This window comes from Staurois parvus, unplaced genomic scaffold (assembly GCF_062004578.1).
Source record: "Staurois parvus isolate SC_StPar_1 unplaced genomic scaffold, SC_StPar_1.0 ptg000186l, whole genome shotgun sequence".
NCBI lineage: Eukaryota > Metazoa > Chordata > Amphibia > Anura > Ranidae > Staurois > Staurois parvus.
Genome location: NW_028317982.1, coordinates 5,880,489 through 5,891,014, shown reverse-complemented (window position 1 = coordinate 5,891,014; position 10,526 = coordinate 5,880,489).

The following is a 10,526-nucleotide window of genomic DNA, read 5'->3' as shown; positions in this document are numbered from 1 at the left end:
GTGGTTGCGGGAACAGGTGCAATTCCTGCACCAATAGCCTGCGGGCTAGTTTGAGCTAAGGCTTACTGCTCTGCTCTTGGGAGACGTGTGGGGCTGCTGTTCATTCTGAATGGCACCCCCATGCAACTCAGCCTGCAGCGTGATCGTGGGTGCTGGAACCGCAGTCAAAAGACCATGCGGTTTCCCTGTGGATGCATTTTGAAATGTGGGCACAGCACCCCCTTCAAATGAATAGCATGCCATTCCCACGCAAACAGGGGCCTCACGGTCCACACTAGTGTGAACCTAGCCTAAAAGAGGGACATTTCCAATGGGGTCACGGACAGAAATAAAATCCTAATAGAAATGTTAACTCTTTCCTACTCTATACAAAACTAAAAAAAAATGGATGGGGTTGGGTTTTACCTTACCATTTCTTGTAGTGCACATCTCTAGGTTAGTTTTAGCTTAACAAAGCAGTATTGAACCCAAAAGCAAACATTTAATATATTTCAGCTTAACAATTCTTAGATGCGATGGCTGTGTTAGTTTTCTTTTTTAGGTGTTCTTTCTTCTATTTTCATCTGGTAATTCAGCCAGCAACTCTACTGTTTTTCATAAGTTCAAGCTCTCCAGCAGAATGTATCAGTTTACATGGATGAGACAATCCCTTTACCACTGTCAGGGGTGATTAAAATGATAATCTTTTATTTATTTATGTAAAGCCTTTATCCCAAAAGGAAAAAAACTGTTTGCTGTAACTCATTTTAAAATGTTAGCTGGAGTTTGGCTTCAGTTTCTTATTGTATTCAAGCAGCTGAAACATTTAACACCCCCTATTCCTCCAAACTGACAGTGCTGCTGTGTGCTGTATCCTGAACCCATTCCTTCAAAGTGGTGTTTCATTAATACAGGCGGTGTGTTACTTGACAAATGACCAGTTCAAAACAGAGAGAAAAAGCCAAAGAAAAGCCAATGCAGCTGCCACATCTAATCATTGGTAAGTTGCGATATTTTACATTGTTGGTTTTGGGTTTAGTGCCACTTTAAATAGCTGTTCTGCCCTTTCGAAAAGGCAAGCCCTTGATTTATCTATGCTGAATCAATGGTTTTAATATTTTCATTAATCATGGAGCATGTAGGAGTTTTGTTTTTTTTTTTAGTTTTTTTTGTAATACCTTTGCTGCTGTGGGTGGAAGCTCTTGAAAAGCATGATGGCCAGGTTGTTGCATTCATGGCAACCTACATATTTTCTCTTGGTATGGGTTTGCTTTATGGCCACACAAGCTTAACAACATTTAACCCTTTCCCAACAGCCTAGGCATCCCTAGGAAAGGTCAGCTGATCACAAGTCAATTGTGGTTGTCACAGTGGTCACATGATTGGGAGCCAGTAATCAATAGCAGGAACCGAAAGCTGTCTTTCAGAGCTTGGTATCTGAGCTGGGAACACGCAGCGACATGTATGCCATTGAAGCCACCACACGTGTGTTTGGCAGTTCTAATGGGGTTTAACGTGAACTCTAGGAAAACAGCTAGATGCACAGGTGAAATGTATGTATGAGTTCTATTTTACCCAACAAAGGATTTCTATTTCTTTCTATCCAGACCTGAAATTTACACAGGATAGAGGTCCAGGTCCAACAAAATGACTTGATCAAATTGCATTTCAACAGTACAGTTTTGTCACCTCCCCATTACCCCGCGTTCACATATATGCAGACGTGCAGGCCACGTTTTGCACGGGCACGAGAGCCCATTCATTTGAATGGACTCCTGTGCCCCGAGACACACAGGGAAGAAGTCCTGCACTTCTTCTGAAAACGCAGCCTGCACAGGTACCTCGGTTCCTAGTACGGTTGCGTTCTCCAGTGCGGGCAGCGTGCCATTAGAACTAATGGCGCCCCCCCCCCACGGGTCTGCATTCCTCTGTGTGGGTGGTGCAGCTGTGCAGATTTTCATGCAGATCTGCAGCTGCACCACCTGCACATATGTGAACCTAGCCTGACTGGACAGAGGAAACATTTCATTTCTGTCTACCCCCATCCTCCTTTTCAATCTAAATGTATAATCTCCTTTAGATTTACCATCAGCTATGTAGTTCAAGGGCCTGCCTAGTTTGATACAAAATGAATGGATTGGAAATGAATTGTTTAGGTGTGTCTCCCTTTTGCATAGCTTAGATAAATCTAAAGGAGATTGCACAATCAAATTGTATAGTGTATGTGCAGGTTTACATACAACTGCTCTTTACTAGGAATGTGTGACTACTATACACGTAAATGCAAAGAACTCTTGCAAGACTAGACGTTTACCTTTTTACATCATTATTTTATATTCTGTAATATATTATGTATCCTAAAAATTTGGATTTTAGGAGATATCCTTTATTGGCTGACACAAAGCATATCTACAACGTAAGTGTAAAACTAAAAATTTAATATATTGCAGCTTACCAATCAAATGTGTTGGCTGCATTTGTTTCCTTTTTTGTATTTCAATGGTTTTTATAATTTTTAAACAGTTTAACACAGGAGCAACAAATCATGCCCCCGCAGGGGCTATCAATGGCACATAAAAAATTAGAAATAACAGTGCTCTAACACCAACCAAAAGGTGCGCCCACTCAGGGGCTATCAATGGCACTTAAATGGCAAAAACATTAGCATAACACCTACAGTAACTCAAACTAAAGACAGCTAGCCACTGCCACACCAAAAACAAACAAAAAAAGAAAAGGAAGGAGAAGTACAAAAGAAAAAAGATAACAAACCCAAGAGCAGGGGTATGAGAAAGCCAATACCGAACATTATCACATCCCCAGACTAGCTGGGGGGAGTGTTGGAAAGGCATATTGCAACCACGACTCCCATATTTTCAAGAATTTACGCTTGGAGTCATTGCAGATACTCAACATCTGTTCATTAAGCATCATAGTGGTCATACGATCCCGCACCCCCTGAAGAGGGACAAATGTGCTCTTCCAGGCCTGAGCAATTGTTCTAGTGTCCGACAAAAACAAATAGGAAGCCAACTTCTGCTGATGAGCCAAGAGGCTCAGTATGGAACAATGAAGCAAAGCATACCAAGCATCCCGGCGTATGGAGAGATGGAACAAGGTGAAAAGGAGACCAAAAACACAAGACCAAAAACGAAACAGTCTCGGGCATGACCAACAGATATGCAATACATCACCACAATGGCCACAACTCCGAAAGCATCGATCACTACAGGCAGGGTTCGCCTGGGCCAAACGAGCAGGAACCCAATACCAACGAAACAATACTTTGTATGCTGCCTCCAGCGTGGTTGTATTAAATGAACATTTAGCTATAAGCGACCAGGCCCTATTCCAGTCCTCCGGATCCACAACTGCCCCCAGGTTGTGCTCCCACTGAACAACATATGAAAGAGAAGTATGCGTCGTGCGTCTTTTCAAAGCTGCATAAATAAGGGAAATAAGGCCTTGGCGCCTGTTGGCAAAGCTATTTAAAGGCAGATTTCTGGTACGGGAAAGCAGAAGTGCCCCGCAGGGAGATCAGCCAATGCTGCAATTGAAGGTAATGAAGAAATTCCGTCGGAGGGACATCCCGTGACTCCCAAAGAGAATTCCAGGTAGGAAAGTGTCGCACTTGCGAAAAACCATTGGCCACCCACCAAGAAAACGTCTTTGGTTGATCTAAACCCAGTGGGAAGAGAGGGTTGTTAGTAATTGGGAGCAAAGGCAAGAAAGGTGACATCAGGCCACTGGAGTAACGTACCGAGTCCCACACTTGTAAGACATGGAGCAAAATTGGCCATAGGGCACAGGGCAGGGGGAAGCCATAGAAGTGTTGATGTTGCAATAGGAGCACAATTAGGTAGTTCCAGCAGGACCCAGAGAGGAACGTCTGAGGAAGTGTGCAACATAGACAGCGGGGCAATCTGGCTCACCTGATAATACTTAGTTACATTAGGCACCCCAAGACCACCCTGGAGTCTATGAACAAAAAGTGTATTTCTGGAGACTCTGGGGAGCTTATCAGCCCAGATAAAATGCATAATCTTTGCCTGAATCAACCGAAGAAAAAGAGGAGGAACCCGCACTGGGAGGGTGAGAAAATAGTATAACAATATCAGCAAGATGGCCATTCTCACTGAATTAACCCGTCCTATCCAAGATAGGTGCGGAAATTGCCAAGAATGCATAAGAGGACACAGAGCGAAGCAATGGATAATAATCTGCAGCAAACAACGAGTCATAGGTGGGGGTCAAGCGAATGCCTAGGTATTCAAGAGAAGAGGAAGCCCATTTGTAAGGGAAGTGAGACTGTAGGCGCCAGACCAAATCTGAGGCCAAAGTAATATTGAGAGCGACAGTCTTATCCAAATTAATACGGAGACCCGAAATCAAGTAGAAGCGCTCAAGAACCTGTTGCAAATTTGGAAGCATCGTCAGGGAATTAGTCAAGAGGGTATCGTCCGCAAAAAAGTTCAACTTGAACTCCTGTCCCGCGTATGGAACACCCGATACAAGCTCCAGGACAAAGAACGCTGGCAACAGGGGGCAGCCCCGTCTCGTCCTTCGCCAAATAGGAAAGGAATCTGAGAAATACCCAGTGTATTTAACAGAAGCTGAAGGGGAAGAATACAAGGCTTGAATCCAAGAAAGAATAGAATCCCCAAAACCCCAACGAGACAGCACAAACCACAGATATTCCCAAGATAGAGAATCAAACGCTTTATATATGTCTAAGGGCAGTAAGAGTCCCGGGATTTTCCGCTGTTGTAGAAAATTAATAAGATGGACCCCCTTACGAACTTTTTCACCTGCCTGCCTCCCAGGGACGAAACCTACTTGGTCACTGTGGACCAGACTACGCAAATATTTATTGATACGAAGACTAAGAATCTTGCCCAATATCTTCAGGTCATCATTAAGAAGAGAAATGGGCTTGAGGTTCCTGCACATCATCGGTCGTTTTAGGAATCATGGAGATATGAGCACTAAGTGCGTCCGGAGAGGGCAAGGAGCTCTGTCGTAACTCATTAAAATAGTCAGCCAAGAAGGGCGCTAACGGGGTTGCAAATTTCTTATAATAGAGACCGATGAAGCCGTCAGGACCTAGGGCCTCGGTGGACAGTAGAGATTTGATAGCTTGGGGCACTTCCGAAATGGTGACACCGGTGTTGAGGGCCATCTGCGCTGCCTCGGATAATCCAGGAAGTCGGACATCTTGGAAGAATGCCTCTGCCTAAGCCACAGGGAAAGGATCTGGTTTAGCGTAAAGGCGCAAAAGGAAGCCTGCAAAACGGGAGACAATCTGCTGGGAATTAGAAGTACAGCCACCCGCGGGAAGTCGCAATCGGATCGATTTATGGGGTTTCCTCACAGAATTGAGTTTCCCGGCCAGCATCAGTCCCAGCTTATTAGCACAGGAATAAAATTTGTGTTTGGTCTAATGCAGGGCTCGTTCCGCCTCCGAAGAGGCAAGTAGGTCCAACTCTGCCGCCAGAGCGTCCCGTGCGCGTTTATGGGCCGCGGGTGGAATTAACTTCCAATGAGCATCCGCAGAGGCCAGTAGAGAATGAAGCTCCAAAAGTCGGTGCTCCCGCTTCTGAACCGCCCCCAGCTGTATAACATGACCCCACACCGTGGCTTTATGCACCTCCCACAGGGGCACTGCCGAAGAGACATAAAAAAAATTGCACACTCTAACTGAAAGTGACAGGTGCTCAGTAGGAGTATAATGGTAAAAAGTAAAATCCACAATAAAGTGCAATAACAAAGTGCTTGACATTTCATGTGCAAATAAACACAGCGATGTCAGTGCTTCAATTCTTCACTCCAAACATGATGCGTGTTAGCATGCCACACGTGTATATCGTAATCCAAAAATGGCTAAAGTGCCTCCTCACCTTAACCATGCGACCCCTAAGGGCCACAATGCTTTACGTAATATAGCTCCACCAGACTGGGGATCTTTGTAATAATACTCCTGTAGTACCACTCGATCTCCTCTGCCAGGTCACTTATGCCCTCAGATGGTAATACCCTTGGGATAATCACAATGCCATAGAGAGGTAGACAAAGAGAGCCTCCATAGTGAAATGCCGTTTATTCCATATAGCAGATAAAAACAAGCCAAAAGAGAACACTCACAGTATAGCAGATCTCATACAGCTGGTCTCCCATGTGCTGTGGGTGTACTGCAAGGTGCTGGGTGTTCAATGATGGCGCCTGCTGGAAATGTTTAACCAGAAGTACATCACTGGGCTCTACGCGTTACTCCACGATATCACGTGGCGTCATCAGTGAGTGTCCTGAAAGCCTTTTGGCCCCTTGGGATCGGGACGTGGAGGTGAGGAGGCAATTTAGCTGGTGTAGGATTCAACAATCATTTACCTATCAACGTTGGGTTTTTTTTGTTTTTTTTTATGCGTTTTTGTTGGACGTTTTTCCATATGGATTTTATGCCGCATTTATGCTATTTTTTTAGTCACATGTTATTTATTTCTTCATTGAGTTATTGTATTTTCCGTTGCACAGTAATACATTCATTTGGTTTCACTTTGCGTTTGTATCACCATTTTCTGTTTTATACTAGTTGCACTCTATATATGTTTGCCACATTTATTTATGGTATTTATATGGTCACATCTGGCAAGACTGCGGGCTCTGAGTCAACTGGTAAGACCGCGGGCACCGAGTCATCTGGCGGAACAGCGGGCATCGAGTCATCTGGCATAATAGGTTCATCAGGCTGGATCAGTTCATCAGGCTGGGTAGAGACATCAGGCTGGGTAGAGACATCAGGCTAGGTAGAGACATCAGGTTGGGTAGAGACATCAGGCTGAATTGTGGGTGCCGAGTCACCAGGCTGCACCATGGAAGGCAGGTTCTCAGATGGGAGGCTGACCGATTTGGATACTGGCAGGATGGTATTGGTTGGAAAGAACTTTCACCTTTTCCGGGTTTTAGTTACCGGAGTAAGCGCAGGTTTGTAAACGGTAAACGGATGGAGCAGCTGAAGACAGAGAAGAGCTGGAGGATGGAACAGAGGAGGGAGCAGTTGCTACAGAGGACTTCTTTACAGGGTTGAAGAAAAGATAGGTGCAGCGAGTGGGAGCAGGGGACTGGTATGTGGTAGTTAGTAGAGTATACTGGGCCATCACTGGGGGTGCTGTCGGGGATGCAGGAAGAGTGCCTTGAGCAGAGGAATGATGTTGCAAGCCGACTGAGGCTGGGTGTAACAAATCTGTCCATGTCTGCAGTACTGGTTTAACAAAACTCAGCTTACACAAAGCCTGTCTGATCAAAGACTGCACTGCGTTTATGCAATCCATAAGCACATGTGATGGACATGCTGCATAGTGCTCATGGAAGCAATCTGGATCATCCTCCAACAACCATACCAGTGATTCCACTTGATCCACACTAAATGGGGGAAAAAAGTCATTCCTGCTTTCAAGGGTACAGCCAACTCAGCACAAACCTGGATCAATGGCTGCACCTCAGAAAACTCTGTGCCCTGATCAACTAGACAATGAGCGATCCTTATACACTCTAACAGTTGATCCCGGGTATACTCCTTCAGAGTCTGATAAGCATAGTCTTTGTCATCAAACACTAGCAGAGATAAATACACCACCTCATCAAGATCCATCCTTCCCAGCAACAATAAGCCAAGATGGCTTCCCTGTGCAGCCACTTCTGGTCAGGGTTGGCCTTGGTATTCTGTTAGGGATCCGGGTATGACCAGAGGTGTGTGGACTGACACAGGGAAGTGCAGACTTCAGGTATGGTATAATAATAATATTTATTATTAGCTGCACAAATAAACAAACACAGTGCAAACAAGCTAACCTTAAGCTAATAGGTAACACAGTGCTAACAAACAAACTAATAGGTACACAGTGCAAACAAACAAACAAACCAATAGGTACACAGTGCAGTCAGGGCTGGAGAGGTGGAATGGTCAGGCAGGCCAAGCCCACAGCATGGATTTCCTCAGGGCGCGGGGTCTAAGTCCCAGCCTGCTATTCACCAGGGCCCCTGATGGTGGGGATGGACTTGGTGCAGACTAGAACCAGGTCGCGACCCCTGAGTGCGTCCGGCTGTGGTAGAGAGTGCTGGAAGGTCCAGGTCCGAGCGGGATGGATGGATGGATGACAGTCAGGAGCGACGTGGTCAGACTAGCCGGGTCAGTAACGGTGGGAACAGGCATGGTACATGCAGCAGACAAGGGTAGTCAGGTCACACGCTGGGTTCAGTAACTCACGGGCAGCACGGTACAGAGGATCAGGCAGAAGGATGGTCAGGGACAAGCCGGGGGTCAGAGCAGGAGAATGTCAGCATGGATCAGAACAGGCAGGGTCGGCAACAACGAACGCACTACAGGAACACAGGATTCAGGAACAGGAATGCAGGTTACAAGGTACAGGGGCCCATGGAAAAACACACACCAAGGCACAGACTGCAGGACTGGCCATCCCTTAAATACACCTGCAATCAGCCCCAGGTGATGGCTAATTGCCGAAGTGAACCTCTGGTTGTTGAGAGCACCCACTGGCCAGCCCTGGTACTGCAGCCTACAAGGCAGGTGAGTTCCACCACTATTGGCAAGTCCATTCCTGACACAGTGCATGGAACACTTCCCGTTTACTTGGCAATGTCGCGCTATTACTTATCTGGGTATTCAGATTCCAGCTTCTTTGGCTGAACTCTATGACAGAAATTTTAAATCACTTCTTAATACAATTCAAGGTGATCTTCAATGGTGGGCCAATCTTAATGTCTCATGGTTTGGGAGGGTGGCGTAGATTTAAATGAACATACTTCCCAGATTGCTGTACTTGATGCAAACTATTCCCATTGCTCTCCCAAAATTGATTTTTTAAACATATAAGATGGCTTGCTTACAGTTTATCTGGAAAAACTCGGCACCCCGTATTAAGTATTACCAGCTTACCCTCCCAAAACTGCAAGGGGGTATCAGCCACCCGGATCTTCATTGATATTATTTGACCTGCCAACTAGTTTGTATAGTAGACAGATGTTTACATGCTGCGGGGAAAGCATGGGTGGATCTGGAAAGGGATTTGAGTCATCGAACTTTGCAGCTCTTGCCCTGGACCCCCCCCCCCCAACATTGGACGAAAACTGTGCTGAATCACCCTCTTATAGGCCTTTCACTAAAAAATTTTCAGGAGGCATGTAAGTCCCCACTCTTTTTGTCCAACCCTGGTCCTTTAACACCCCTTCGTGGCAATAAGACTTTTCCTCCAGAGCTTTCAGATATGTTTCTAAACTTAGAGTGGCCCCACAAAGATGTTTTGAAATGTCACTTCTTTCTCGCTTGGATATTTTGAGTCAATCTTTTCTACGAAGACTTTTTCTTCCAAGACCTACAAACAAATGAAGCATTTTTTACAACCTACCACTGCAACGCAGCTGTGGACTAGGTCCCTAACAGCTTTCAAATCCCTGTGTACTTGAAAACGGCCCCAATGCCATTTGATTTAGGCAATATATTCTATGTTGTTGGCGTCTCTTCAGCTGTACCAGATAAAGCAAGAAGGGCTTGGGAAAAGGAGCTCCAACTTTCCTTTCCGGTTGATGTCTGGGAAAAGCTTACTCTGTGCACAAAGGCTCACTTAATGTGGTGATTCAGGAAAATGCATATAAAGTTAGGACGCGATGGTATAGGACTCTGATGATCCTGCATAAATACTACCCCTCAGTATCTATCCTTTGTTGGAGATGTGGCAGACAGGATGGATCTATGCTTCACATTTGGTGGAGTTGTGACCTTTGTACACATTTTTGGTCTACTGTCCATAAATTTATTTGACAAGTGACTGGATTCACTTTTAAGTCCACTGCAGACTAACTGAGATTTGTTTGACTGACCTTGCTAGATGGCCTTTCTTTGGGTATCTGGGGATGCTCCTCCTCAGTTATCCCCCGGACACTATCAGTAGGGGGGCCTTGGCATTTTTAACGTGATAGGTCATTTGCTTGTGGGAGAGGAGGACTAATTGCTTGACACACTGTCAGGGTCCTGTCCACAGCAATAGTTCTGGAAGATCTGCCATTTCTACCAGTACCCTGCATTGCTGCAGAAGCATGCATCAGCCTCAGTTTGGTGCCAGACGGCCTTTATAAGGAGGCTCATCACTTCCTCTAGTTGCTGGATGATCTCTAGCTCCCCATACCTTGTTCCTGTTTCCTGTGTTATTGTGACCTGTGATTTCCTGATACCGACTCGACTTGCTCTTGGAACTGTCTACTCTGCTTAACCCCTGATCTGACCTCGGCTTGGCTAACGGATACTCTCTCTCGCTCCTCTGTGTATGACCTCGGCTATCCCATCTGACTACGTCTGCTCTGATTCCCACCTGGTACCTGACCTTGGCTTGAACCGGCTATTCAGTAATCCTCTCTTCCCAGAAGGGCTTGCATACCTCGCACAGGCACCACCTGCCTGCAGACCTCATCTCCATGCATCAGCTGTGCTCCTGGGTGGACCACCAGCAAGCACTCCTACAGGCGACTTGTGCCACTTT